This window comes from Lynx canadensis, chromosome B2 (genome assembly GCF_007474595.2).
Source record: "Lynx canadensis isolate LIC74 chromosome B2, mLynCan4.pri.v2, whole genome shotgun sequence".
NCBI lineage: Eukaryota > Metazoa > Chordata > Mammalia > Carnivora > Felidae > Lynx > Lynx canadensis.
The window spans coordinates 63,178,067-63,193,465 of record NC_044307.1 but is presented as its reverse complement, the minus strand read 5'-3'; the positions used below and the strand labels follow the sequence as shown (position 1 = coordinate 63,193,465).

Here is a 15,399-nt window from a genome sequence, read left to right as displayed (position 1 = left end):
CTACATAATTAATTTCATGGAATATTGCTGGGCTATCATGTTGCCTTGTCCAGCACTCCTGGGAATATTAGAGAGACAGGATAGCTGCACTTAGTGCAGTGTTATAATAATAAGTTTAATTAAGATAAAACAACAATAATTCGATGGTTTGACTATGAAATTGGCAACACTTCTTCCTCTGTGCTGCCAAAGTTATAATCTCATGAGTGTGTATGTCAGCTGGTTTAGAAGAGCTGAATGAGGGGAGTTTTCCTTTCAGGCTTCCTCGAGGAAAGTGTAGTTTCCTCTTGTTCAGCCAGTTTTCTTGTTTACTCAACACAATAACTTGTAAGACTCTCAGCACCAGTAAAGTCCCATAGTCACCATCTCAACCTCATACCTATGTTGCTTCTGTAAAATCTAGACCCCTGTGACAATGAATGTTTAATGGCTTTTGCCACAGGATGGGTAACTTCTCACTTTTGACCAGAAGGCTAAGAAGCCTTCACATGTGCAGATTTGTCACCTGGATATGAGATTGAAGACAGTAGTAGATGTGTCAACTAACCTCAGCATTTTACTAATTTGCTGATTATTGGTGCATATAGTCTATGGTGCCCTAGACTATAGTCTAGGGATGGTGGGCACAAACATGACCCTAAAATCTGTATTTGTAAAGACACATGGAATTAATTAGGTCCAGATTTATTCCCTTCTTGAGAATGCCCTCAAAGTGATCACTCACAGATGAATCTTAGCCTCTCTATAGTAACAAATTATCCCCAAATACATATTTCATATTTATTTAAATTTTGGTGGCTGTGACTCTGCTGCATATGTCATTTGAGGACCGAGGATTCAGGAGTAGCCCAAATTTAGGACATGCTGGTTTTGTGGCAAAAAGAAAAAGCAAAAGAGATGAAGGAAACTCAGAAAGCCTCTTAGAGCTTAGATGCTTCATAAAACCTTGCTACTCAAGGTTTAGTCTGATGAACAGCAATTTCAACAGCACTTGGGGACTTTATTAAAAATACAGTATCTCAGGGCCCCACTACACATACTATATATGAACCTTTATTTTAACAAGATCTTCAAGTAATTCATAGACATATTAAAATTTGAGAAATACTGGTGTGCATCCTACTTCCTCAAGTTCACTGACCAAAGCCCTTCACATGGCCAAACGCAACATGAATCAGGGAACCATGTAGGGAGAAACTGCACTGCAAAGGGCAGGGATAAATAACCTTTCAGGAAGACAGTAAAAAAACTTGAAAAGAAACACCACAAAATAACCTATAGTCCCTAAAGCTGCTGCATATACTCAGTGAGACTATATCTTGAGGCAGCCTAATCATTGAACATAACTACTAACCTAATTTTCATCCATTGATTCTACTTTTTTCCTGAAGAAAGCTTCAGCTCCTAATTCCATATAACTGTTATTCAACAAGTAAAATGCATTGCATATGCTCTTTACTCACCTGAGTATTGTCCAAGTTTAAACATATCTCCTTTCTTCAGCATTTTCCTTGGGTTGTGCAGCCTACTATTCTGGTATAGTAGCCAATATGAATAGCCAAGCCATTCAAGTGGGGTAAACTAGAATTGAATCTGACTCTTTAGTATCTGCCTAGCATAAAAAAATAATGAGGCTGTTTGGTCTTTCCTTATTAATATATAATATTTCTATAATATGGTTGCATCAGATTTGTGGTGGTTGTGCTATTCTTGTGAGATCCTAGTGTGATTGCGCCAACATCATAGAGCTTTTTCATATCAGCTGCTATCAAACCATTCCTTTTCCATTCTGCATCCAAGCAATTGATTATTTGAAGTTATTATTAGGACTTTATCTTAATTATTTTTTTTTAATCTGCTGAATTTTCACCTGAATTTTTTAAAATTCCAGTATAGCTAGCATTCAGTATTGTATTAGTTCCAGGTATACAATATAGTGATTCAACAATTCTATGTATTACTCAGTGGTTATCATGATAAGTGCATTCCTTAATCCCCATCACCTATTTTACCCATCTCCCACTCATCTCCCTATAGTTGAGTCTGTTTTTTGTGTCTCCTATTATCTTGATCATTTGTTTTGTTTCTTAAATTGCTCATATGAGTGAAATCATACAGTATTTGCCTTTCTTTGACTGACTTATTTCACTTTAGCATTCTACTCTCTACAGCCATCCATGGTGTTGAAAATGGCAAGATTTCATTATTTTTTATTGCTGAGAAATATCCATTGCACGCGCGCGCGCACACACACACACACACACACACCCCACATCTTCTTTACCCATTCATCTGTTAATGGACATTTGGGTTGAATCCATCATTAGGCTATTGTAAAGAATACTGCAATAAACATAGGAGTGCATATATCTTTTCAAAATACTGTTTTCATATCATTTGGCTAAATACACACTAGTGGATTACTAGATCATATAGCAATTCTATTTTTAAGTTTTTCAGGAACCTCTATACTGTTTTATACAGAGGCTGCATCAGTTGGATTTCTACCAACAGTGCACAAGATTCCTTTTTCTCCACATCTTCAAAAACTCTTGTGTTTTTTTATTTTAGCCATTCATACAGGTGTGAGGTGATATCTCCTGGCGGTTTGATTGCATTTCTCTGATGATGAGTGGTGTTGCATGTAGCTAATTTTCCCAAAACTATTTGTTGAAGAGACTGTCTTATCCCCATTGCATATTCTTGATTCACTCATCAAAGGTTAGTTTGACCATATAATTGTGGGTTTGTTTCTGTGCTGTCTATTCTGTTCCACTGATCTCTGTGTCTACCTCGTGCCGGTACTATACTGTTTTGGTTACTACAGCTCTGTGGTGTATCTGGAAATCTGGGATTGTGTTACTTTCAGTTATGTTATTCTTTTTCAAGATTGTTTGGCTACTCAGGGTCTTTTGTGGTTCCATACAAATTTTAGGGTTATTTGTTCTAGATCTATGAAAGTTGGTGTTGGTATTTTGATAGAGATTGCATTAAACCTGTAGATTGCTTTTGGTAGTATGGATATTACAACAACATTTGTTCTTCTGATCCATGGACATCAGATATCTTTCCATTTGTTTGTGTCATCTCCAACTGTTTCATTAATGTTTTAAAGTTTTCAGAGTACAGGTCTTTCACCTCCTTGGTTCAATTTATTCCTAGGTATTTTATTCTTGTTGGTGTAGTTGTCATTGGGATTGTCTTCTTAGTTTCCCTTTCTGCTTACTTCATTATTAGTGCATAGAAATGCAACAAATTGCTGTATATTAATTTTGTATCCTTTGACCTTACTGAATTCATTTATCAGTTCTAGTAGTTTTTGGTGGGATCTTTAGTGTTTTCTGTATATAGTATCGTGTCATGTGTAAGTAGTGAAAGTTTTACTTCCTCCTTACCAATTTGGATGTCTTTATTTTTTTTTTCTTCTTGTCTGGCTGCTGTGGCTAGGACTTCTAGTATTATGTTGAATAAAAGTTGTGAGAATGGACATCCTTGTCTTATTCCTGGCCCTAGGGTAAAAACTCAGTTTTTCACCACCAAGGATGATGTTAGGTGATCATTTTTTTTTTGAGAAAGAGAGAGAGAAAGAGAGAGACACTGTGAGTGGGGGGAGGGGTGAAGGAGAGAGTATCTTAAGCAGGCTCCATGCCTAGTGCAGAGCCCAACATGGGGTTTAGTCTCACGATTGATAACATGACCTGAGTGGAAATCAAGAGTCGGTTGCTTAACCAACTCAGCCACCCAGGTCGCCTCATATATCACCTTTATTGGGGTATGTTCCCTGTAAACCTACCTTGTTGAAGGTGTTTATTGTGAATGGGTGTTTACTTTTCCAAGTGCTTTTTCTGCATCAAGTAGACTTGAAAAGCTTTATTTGTGCCCCCAACTGTTGTTTGCTAGTCAGGTCTTTGAAGACTGGAGACCTATGTTCTACATTCCTTCCAAGATTTTCTCATTCCCTCATTATTGAAATGGACCCAAACTGTCTTAGAGAGTTTGACAAGACTTATGGAGCCCTTATCTTAAACCATTGCTACTGATTCACAGAGGAGATAGATACAATATTATTATCTGGAGGAACCAAGAATTCTTTGCTTTCACATCAATCTTGAAAGATGAGGCTGAAAAATCAAAATATGGGCTTTATGAGTTTTGTCAAAATCTCTGGGACAGTTTGGGTTCATCCTCATAACATGGATAGAGGCATCTGGGAGAAACTTTTCTTGTAGCTCAGATCACTGTACATATAAAACCAAGTAATTAATGGGAGAGACTGAGAGTTGCAGCTACTATGGTATAATATGTAATCCTTTATTGATGTGTTGAGATATTGAGGCATCAGTGTCTGAAAATTTCCAAATTAGATGGGAAGACCTATAAGAATATACTTCAAAAGAACACTTGCAAAATCTAAAAGGCATAAGATTCCATTAAATAAACAGATAGATTAAGATCATGCAAAATCACAAATTACTTTTTAGAATATATAGTGGGTAGGAGGAAGAACATACTAAGATTTTAAATGCTGTTTGGTTCACCACCTGATCTTTTTTAGAAAATCCTGACCATCTCTGCTAAAAAAAAAAAAAAAAAAAAAAAAAGTATATCCTCCAATAAGGTTTGCATAACATCTGAATATCTGGACTCTTTGTATTTTTTAGTAGTTTTAAATTAACAGCAATATTGAGCATAAAGTACATTTACCTCTTGTCCCTACACCAGCACATCCTTCCCCACCATCATGATTTAGTTCTTCCTTGCATGAGTGGCAGTAAGAATCCGCAGCTGGTGTCTGAATATTCCCTTAAATATTGTATCCTAATAATCTTTCACAAGGTGCATATTTACCTTCCATGGGCCAAATCTCACACTGTTTTTAACTGGTGATTGTTTCTTTTCTTCTGAATTAAATTCCTTTATTCTCCTACCTCTTTATACTGCCTGTGATTCCCTCTATTCCATTGGAATCATTTTCTTCTGCCTTTCTTCCCTCAAATGGTAGGACCTCTTGTTTTTGTGATGTGCATGATAATTGATGATAGGATTATTATCACTAATGATTGTGCTGGATTATAATAATATCAATTATGCATATTGGTACATACCATTTACAGGTGTTTGCTCTGTGCCAGGTACTATATGAAGCACCTAAGAAATATTATCTCATTTAAATCCTAGCGTCAACTCTGAGGTGTAGGTATTATTATCTTCATTGACAGATGAGGCAAACGAGGGAGAGAGGCTTTGTGAGTTAGTGATTTTATCAATGGTAAAAGACATACTACACAAGAGCAAAACCTTTTAATGCACTTTCTATGCTGATCAGTGTAATTTGGTCTTCTCACTGTAATATCTTATTTTTGATATGACTATGCTTGTACATGTCATGAGAGGAACATTTATTTCTTTAGCTGACATGTACCTTACAATTACTCTATGAAGAAACTTGTGCTTACTGCCCTGGACCAGATTTCAGACCTATATACAGTGACAATCTCTTTACCATAATTAATCCATATCAAATAGATCTCTGTTGAACAGCTGAAAATCATTTTCTTTCAATTTCAGGGGACAGTATCCATTCAAACAGAAGTTTCAGAGAGTTCACATTTCTTTAAAGGGATAGAAAATACATTTGGTTTAACTGCTCACATAGTACTATATTCTTTGCCCCTTCACAGTTTAATCTCTAAAGCTGCCTACCACAAAAGACTGGTCTCTATTGTATAGTGGTTAGGTGTGTAGGCTCTCAAGGTAGTCTGGCTCACCTAGTACCTGGTTTCATCACTGCCTATGAAACTTGGGCAGATTACTGAACTTTTCTAACTCTCAGTTGCTTCCTCTAGTAAGTGGAAATCATGATTGAGCCTGTCTTGTAAAATTATGTGGATTAAATAATCTATGTAAAGCATTAAGTGCAGGACCTTACACATGAGGAAGCACTCAATATATATTAGAACCTATCATCATTATTAATAATAATAAAAATATGTCTATACTCCTTTATGTACAGCATAGTCATTAAAAGCATGGGCTCCAGGGGCAGGTCCACATTTGCCAGCTATGTGACATGAGGAAATCTCCTTCACTTACCTGACCCCTAACTTTCTCAACAGTATAATGGACATACTAAGAATACATACTCTATAAGGTAGTTAAAAATGTTTTGAATTAGATAATATACGTTAAGTGCTTGCTTAAAAACTGAATAACTGTTGCTATTATTATTCTTTTCATAAAGATTTCCTCCCTAGATGTATCTATTTGTGATGTTTTTCTCCTATAAATATATAAAGGGCATACTATTTATTACAACAGATATCACATGCTGAGTTGCATGGTTTACCTTGTTATAGGAATATACTTCCCTCCATCTAGATTGTAAGTCCCTCCATGAAAGGTATTGTTAACATCGTCATCCACATAAGCTACCCTATTCATATCTCCATTTAAAATAGATTTGCATATGATTGACTGTAGGATGCACATACTATATGGATGCTTGAGTGAGTCATAAATCATTCATTCAACACAGATATTGAGGCACTGTGTGCCTCATCAACACAGGCACTGTGTGCCTGGCACTATTTTTGGCTCTGGAGTTATCACAACAAATAAAGAGGTTTCATTTCAAGAAAGAGGTTTTGTGTATTTCCTTCTGTGACAATTTGGGGTTGAGAACATGCTGGTGAAAGATGAAAGTGGAAAGATACAGCTGGAAAATTTTTGATGTTGAGATGGTTAGATAGATCATAAGGAGGTCAGGATGTTGATTATGTTACAGGGACGCCTGAGGTATTATTCTTTTGAGTCATGAACTGCTGTACCATGTTCCCTTTAGCAGCTTGGTTTTTGCTTCCCTGTCTCATTACTGCAATTCTGCCCCCGGCCCTGCCTTTCCCCTGTGTCCATCACTCATGCCTATAACACCTATTGGACTTTTCTCTGTGACTCGGATGTTTGCTTAAATTGTGTCTCTTCTTTGATATTTATCTGATATTTTTATGTGGCACATAGAGAACAGTTTATCCATTTAAGGTTGGTAATAATTGATCAGAGGTAATCAATAAAAGAAAGTGGAGGCAAGGGTAATCAAATCTGCATATACTGTTTTTGTTTATGTAATAACCATCTGTGTGGTTTATGAAGATTAATCTGTGCTTAAAGTGCCAAATAAAGTGCACAGTACTACATGTAGATCATTTATATTCTCTTGGTGTTGTTTTGTAGGGAATAGGGGTGGAGAGGATAGATTACAAGGTAATGAGATCTTCATCTGAAATGTAAGCCTCTGGTGAGGCAGAGATTTAAAAAAACCTTTTCTACTTGTTGCAATAGTAAGAAATCCAGTATCAGAGATGCTCTATTTTACTCATGAGATTTTGGGGCAAATGTGGTCCATGACTGTGATTCTGTCTTCCTCTGATTTTATCATATTCTCTCACTCATCCAGCAGCATCTGTTTCCTAAGTTATGTTTCATTCATTTCTTTATATCCTGGTGTACTGAGATATGACATTCAAATATCTATTTAATACTTCCTGGGGAAGTTAATAGTGCTGAATGACATCTTTTTGGTCACTCTGATACATTTAATGGCAGAAACAGGACAGGATGAACTGCTTTTCTCAGTTCTGACTTAGTCTCTATACATCCTTTTGACCCATCACAAAAGGAATGAATCTTAAAAAGGCTTCTTTCCTAACCCACCTCTACTCCTTCTGAACCTAAATAATATCCCTGGAAGTAAAAATCCAATGCTTTTTTTGTGTGTATATTTCTTGAAGCTAAAACTCTGCCTAATGTATAATCTTGAAATTGTTCCATGAGACTCACAGAAATCTTAGACAAAATCATCAAGCCAGGCAACTTAATTTAATAATGAAAATAAGATAAAAATGAGGTGGAGTGACTGCATATTAAACATATACTACATTCAAGTCTAGCACTCAGTAAGTTATCAGATATTTTCAGCATAGCCAAGACCACAGCTCATCGAAAGTCTTTTAAAAATTATGGATTAATGTAAGGTCATGACCTGAGGGTAGGATGAGGTGGGTGCAATCTTGGGAAGTACTGGGAATCTTTCTGTTCTGTAGTTGACTTTGAAGAGTCAAGACTGAAGATAGTCCATCAGATTTGAAAAACCTAGTTGGTTCTTAGATTGAGACTGAGATGCTGACTGAATTGTCTGGTAATAAAAATATCTCTGTGATAACTGATTTTTAAAAGTTTGGTTTGTATATTTTATGTTATTTTAAGGCAACAATTTAGAACGTTTTTGGTACTAAAAGATATGTTTCAAAAGAAAAATTCTATTTTATTTTGTGTTTTATTTTTTAAAACTTTATTTTTCTCAGAACAGTTTTGGTTCACAGCAGAGTTGAGAGTTATACAGTTATACAGTTGCAGTATTATACTAGTTTCCGGTCTTTGTTCATTTGTTTTCTTTCTTCAATTCCACATATGAGTGAAATCATATGGTATTTGTGCTTCTCTGACTTATTTCATTTATCATTATGTCCTCTGGATCCATCCATGTTGTTGCAAATGGCAAGACTTCATTCTTTTTTATGGCTCAGTAATATTTTGTTGTGTATATATGTCACATCTTCCTTATCCATTCATCTATCAAGGGATGCTTGGCTGCTTCTATAATTTGCCTATTGTAAATAATGCTGCAATAAACATAAGGGGACATATATCTTTTCAAATAAGTATTTTCATTTTATTTGGGTAAATACTCTAGTAGAATTACTAAATAATGTGGTAATTTGATTTTTAAGTATTTGAAGAACTCTACACTGCTTTCCACAGTAGCTGTACCAGTTTGTATTTCCACTAAGAGTATAGAAGGGTTCCTTTTGTTTCCCTCCAGTCCTCATCAACCCTTTTGTTTCTTGTGCTTTTGATTTTAGCCATTCTGACAGCTATGAGGTGATATCTCATTGTGGTTTTGATTTGTATTTCCCTGATTATGAGTGACGTTGAGCACCTTTCATGTATCTGTCAACCATCTGTGTGTCTTCTCTGGAAAAATGTCCATTCATGACTTCTGTCCATTCTTCAGTTGTATTATTCATTTTTGAGGTGTTGAGTTTTATATATTCTTTATATATTTAGGATATTAATCCTTTGTTGGATATGTCATTTGCAAATATCTTCTCCCATTCTGTAAGTTGTCTTATAGTTTTGTTGATGGTTTCCTTTGCTGTGCAGAAACTTTTTATTTTGAAGTAGTTCCAATAGTTTATTTTTGCTTTTGTTTCCCTTGTTAAAGGAAACATATCTAGAACAATGTTGTTGCCACATCCAGTGTCAGAGAAGTTACTGTCTGTGCTCTCTTCTAGGATTTTTATGATTTTAGGTCTCACATTTAGGATTTTAATCCATTTGGCGTTTATTTTTGTGTATGGTGTAAGAAAGTGGTCCAGATTCATTCTTTTGCATGTAGCTGTCCAATTTTCCCAAAACTATTTGTTGAAGAGACTGTCTTATCCCCATTGCATATTCTTGATTTACTCGTCAAAGGTTAGTTTGACCATATAATTGTAGGTTTGTTTCTGCGCTGTCTATTCTGTTCCACTGATCTCTGTGTCTACCTCGTGCCGGTACTATACTGTTTTGGTTACTACAGTTCTGTGGTGTATCTGGAAATCTGGGATTGTGTTACTTTCAGTTATATTCTTCTTTTTCAGGATTATTTGGCTACTCAGGGTCTTTTGTGGTTCCATACAAATTTTAGGGTTATTTGTTCTAGATCTATGAAAGTTGGTGTTGGTATTTTGATAGAGATTGCATTAAACCTGTAGATTGCTTTTGGTAGTATGGATATTACAACAACATTTGTTCTTCTGATCCATGGACATCAGATATCTTTCCATTTGTTTGTGTCATCTCCAACTGTTTCATTAATGTTTTAAAGTTTTCAGAGTACAGGTCTTTCACCTCCTTGGTTCAATTTATTCCTAGGTATTTTATTCTTGTTGGTGTAGTTGTCATTGGGATTGTCTTCTTAGTTTCCCTTTCTGCTTACTTCATTATTAGTGCATAGAAATGCAACAAATTGCTGTATATTAGTGTATAGAAATACAACAAATTAACTTTGTATCCTTTGACCTTACTGAATTCATTTATCAGTTCTAGTAGTTTTTGGTGGGGTCTTTATTGTTTTCTATATATAGTATCATGTCATGTGTAAGTAGTGAAAGTTTTACCTCCTCCTTGGATGCATTTTATTTCTTTTTTCTTGTCTGGCTGCTGTGGCTAGGACTTCTAATAAAAGCTGTGAGATTGGACATCTTTGTCTTGTTTGAGATCTTAGGGGAAAAGTTGTCAGTTTTTCACCACTGAGGATGATGTTAGGTGGGTTTTTCATAGATGGTCTTTATTATGTTGAAGTATGTTCCCTCTAATTCTACTTTGTCGAGAGAGTTTTTTTATCCTGAATAGATGTTTTACTTTGTCAAATGATTTTTCTGCATCCACTGAACTACTCATTGGTTTCTATCCTTTGTCTAGTTAATGTGATGTATCATGTTGTTTGATTTGAAATATTGAACCCCCTTACATCCCTAGAATAAGTCCCACCATTCCATCATGGTGAATGCTTTTTTTTAATGTATTGTTGGATTGAGTTTGCTCATATTTTGTTGAGGAATTTTGCATCTATGTTCATGAGAAATATTGGCCTGTAGTTTTTTTTTTTTTTTTTTTGGTAATGTATTTGTCTTGTTTTGGTGTCAGGGTATTGCTGGCCTTGTATAATGGATTTGGAAACTTTCTGTCCTCTTCTATTTTTTGGAATAGTTTGAGAAGAACAGGCATTAACTCTTCTTTATATGTTTGGTAACATTCACCTATGAAACTGTCTGGCCCTGGACTTTTGTGGGGTTTTTTGGGGAATTTTTTAATTACTGATTCAATTCCATTGCTAGTAATTGGTCTGTTTAAATTTCCTATTTCTTTTTGCCTTAGTTTTGGCAGGCTATATGTTTCTAGGAATTTATCCATTTCTTCTTGGTTGCCTAATTTGTTAGCATATAATTTTTTATTTTCTTTTCTTATTATCCTTTGTATTTCTGTTGTGTCATTGTTATTTCTCCTTTTTCATTTATAATTTTATTTATTTGAATCATTTCTCCTCCTCTCTCTCTCTTTTTTAGATGAGTCTGGCCAAAGGTTTATTAACTTTGTTGATATTTTCAAAGAACAAGCTCTGGGTTTCATTGATGTGTTCTATTGGCTTTTTTAGTCTCTATTTTATTTATTTGTGCTCTAATCTTTATTACTTCCTTTCATCTACTGGTTTGTGGTTTTGTTTGTTCTTCCTTTTCTAGTTCATTTTGCTGTAATATTAGGTTGTTTATATGAGATTATTCTTGCTTCTTGGGGTAGATCTGTATTACTGTAAACTTCCCATTTCAAACAGCCTGATGCATCCCAAAGATTTTGGACCATTGTGTTTTCATTTTCATTTTTTTTCATGTATTTTTTAAATTTCCTCTTTGATTTCTTGGCTTACCCATTTATTGTTTAGTAACATGTTATATACCTCCATGTAATGGTGTTCTTTCCAGATTTTTTCTTGTGATTGATTGGTATTTCACACCATTGTGTTTGGAAAAGATGCATTACATGATTTCAATCTTTTTGAATTTTTGAGACTTGTTTTGTGGCTGAACATGTGACCTCTTCTGGATAATATTCGATGTTTTCAATACATATGGAAAAAATATGTATTCTACTGTTTTGGGGTAGAATATTCTGAATATATGTTACATCCATCTGGTCCAACATATCATTCAAAGCCACTGTTGCCTTATTGATTTTCTGTCTGAATGATCTATCCATTGATGTAAATGGAGTGTTAAAGTCCCCTCCTATATTTGCATTGCTACTGATTTTTCCCTTATGTATGCTAATAATTGCTTAAGTACAAAATTTTAAGTTGAACACTAAGTTACCAACAAAGGGCTACTCTGCCTGAGGTTTGGCCTCTCCTGCTTCTCGTGACATACTCCAAGGCATATACAAACAACTTCTGTAAACAACAGTTAGAAAGCCACTATGCTAGAATTTAAATTTCTAACAGGCTACATAGGCCAGTGGTTGAAAGGATAGTCTCTGAAACCAGATGATCTGGGTTTTAATTCTAGCCCTGGGATTTTCAGATCTTGTGAATTTGGGAACATCCTTCAACTTTCCCTGCTTCATTTCCTTTAACTCTAACATGAGTATGAAAATACTAATAACATAAGGTAGTATGAATTAAGTGAGATATTTTAAGGGTTCTTAACTGTTTATTGCTATGGAACCCATTGGTGCAATTGAAAATAACATTTTTATCCAATCAAAAAAAAAGATATACAGAACTATAGTAGAAACCAGCCAATCATTTTGAAATAGAGTTATCCAATTATTAAAGATCATATGATATAATAATATATGTAATTCTTTACACATTAAAAACAAGATCTGATGATGAGTATAATAACTCACAATTTCAATACAGTGATGAGTACAAACCATTATTTCAAGAGATCAGTTGTAGGCATAATGTATGATGAAAACATTTGTGATTTATACCGAAGGAAATGCTAAATTTCTATTGAAAGAATTGCTAAATTTCAGTTAAAATTTAGTGAAAATACATATGTAATTCCCATTCAAATTTATGAATTCCTAAATTTTATTGAACTCTGAATTAAGAACCCTTGTATTAGAGGGTTTAGCCACATATCTCATAGATTAGGGTTTAGGGCATATTTGTTGCTACGATTATTACCATCATCATCACCATTGTCATTATTACAGAAAGTAGGAATATATATTTGGAATTATTAGTGTATGAGTTATGTTTGAAGATTCTTAGGAGACACTAAAAATTAAAGTTGAGTATTCTGCTAACAATACAGAATAAAATATGACAGTATCAACTTTTATTAAAACTATTCAAGAATATTTTCTTAAAACCAAAATACCAAAGATTACAAATATCAACAATTAGGTGACCTGCTATATCTAATGTGTTTTTCACTTATATCTGTTTTTCAGTTTTTTTTTTTTTTTTTTTACTTTTCAGTGATAATTCTACTATGCTGTTGTACCCATGTCATCACTCATCTCCACATTTTGTCATACTGAATAGAAAAATAATTTGGCTTTAAAAACTATCGAAAGTTGTATAAATCTCTTCAGAAGTTTCTTGAAGAGGGAGCAACGGCACAAATCTATGATCAATATCCAGTGAAACTTCCTAAAAACTTTCTTATCCATCTTATCTCTCAAAGACCCATTTATGGGCATTCCTCCCACCAGTGAGTACTGTATTCTCTAGTTCACATATCATAAGGGTATAGCTCAATAAGTTGTTACAAACTTAACTTACCAACACCTAGATCAAGAAACAGAAGTCCCCTCTTGCTCTCCTTTGGTATTACCTGCCCCCAACAATAATATTACATGACTTTTTAAAGTTTAGATTAATTTTGCCTGTTTTTGTTCTTTTAGAAACATACCATACCCTTTAGTATGGATTAATTCAAGCAACATTATGTTTCTGAGTTGCATCCAAACTAATTCATGTAGTTGAAGTGATAAATTGCTGAATAGAATTCCATTGTGTGAAAATACCACAATTTGTCAATTCTTCTTTATGAGCATTTAGATATTTTCCAGTTTGTAGCCATTAAAAATAGTGCTGTAATGAATATAACAGTTCTTATTCTTAGCTGAACACAGGAATGATTTCTGTTTGACATTCACCCATGATTGGGATTATTTGGTCTAATCGTATAAGCTAATACACAGGATGGAATTATCAAATCAGACCCACATGAATTACAGAGATCTTATCCCTTAGCAAACTTTATTAAATAATTTCAATTTGAAGGCAATTGACAATTTCAGAGAGAGCAGAGAGAGGTTTAGGACAACAAGAGTAGTTTCTCAGGACCTGTCTTTGTTTGTCCAACATATGGCTCAAAATAATAGATAAGATCTCTATGTTACATCTGCAAAGTCACTTCACACAGCAGAAGCATTTAAATTGTGAAGCCAGAGAGCTGTGTAGCTTAGGTGAAATTCTCCAGAGGGTCATTTCTTAGATGCCCTGGGTTCTTTTTCTATAGGTAATCCTTAACCAGGACTTCCTGACAAGGGCATTTCAGAGATAAGGTCACTTCTTCCTAGCAAATATCATTAGTCTATTTATCTATAAGTCCATTTATGAAGAAGATTAGACTGGATGACCCAGGAGCCCTTCTCTCAAGGATGTTTTCTTGGTGTAATGATTGCATGAAAACTCAGTTGTTTTAACTCCTTGCTCTCAGCATAGGCAGCTTTAACAGATACTGCCAGTTTTACAAAGTGGTTGTACTAATCTTCTAACAGTAGTATATGAGCATTCTGATTGCTCTACATCCTCACTAACACCTATTTCCCATTGTTTTCCTTTTCTTTTTTTTTAATGTTTACTTATTGTTTAGAGAGAGAGAGGGACACAGAGCACAAGCAGGGGAGGGGTAGAGAGAGAGGGAGACACAGAAACCGAAGCAGGCTCGTCTCTGAGCTCTCAGTGCAGAGCCTGATGTGGGGCTTGAACCTGCCCACTGTGAGATCTTGACCTGAGCTGAAGTGAGGCACTTAACCAACTGAGCCACCCAGGTGCCCCTGTTTTCCTTTTCTTGATTATGATAGGTGTGTAGTGACATCTCTTTGTGGTTTTAACTTACCTTTCTGTGATGATTGATGAAGTTGAACTCATATCTTCATTGGTTTTTTTGGATATCCTCTTTTGTAAAGTATTTGTTCAGCAATTTTTGCCCATTTTGTACTGGATTTGTGTGTTCTTTTCCTATTGATCTATAAAGGTTTTTATATATTAATGATAGTTTTTTTTAAACATTCATCACCACGCATAGTTACAGAATTTTATTTTTTCTTGTGATGAGAACTTTTAAGATTTACTCCCTTAGAAACTTTCAAAAATATGGAATGCTTTATGAATTTGTGTGTCATCCTTGCACAGGGGTCATGCTAATCTTCTCTGTATTGTTCCAATTTTAGTGTGTGACCAAAATGAGCATGAGGATAGAATTTTTAAGATATACTATAATGAATATCTTTTCCACTCCATGTGCTGCCTTTGTATTCTTATTAGTATTTTTTGATGAATAGAAATTCTTAATTTTATCATCTAGTTTTCCATGTCTTTTTAAAATCTAAAGTGGCCTACTGACATTCCATTTTCTTCATCCATTAGTCCTAATTTGGGAAATAAAGGACCCAGGGAAACCTGAGTGAAGATGATGCCTTAGAAGGGAAGGAAGAGGAGAACCATAAATGATTTTATGCTAATTTGACCATTTCACACAACCACATAATTTTTATTGTCAC

General features: G+C 34.8%; 1 pseudogene; it reads right to left on the bottom strand.

The window, feature by feature from the left end:
• Positions 1-14,986: 14,986 nt before the first annotated feature.
• On the bottom strand, positions 14,987-15,087 carry LOC115515065 (annotated as a pseudogene).
• Positions 15,088-15,399: the final 312 nt, after the last annotated feature.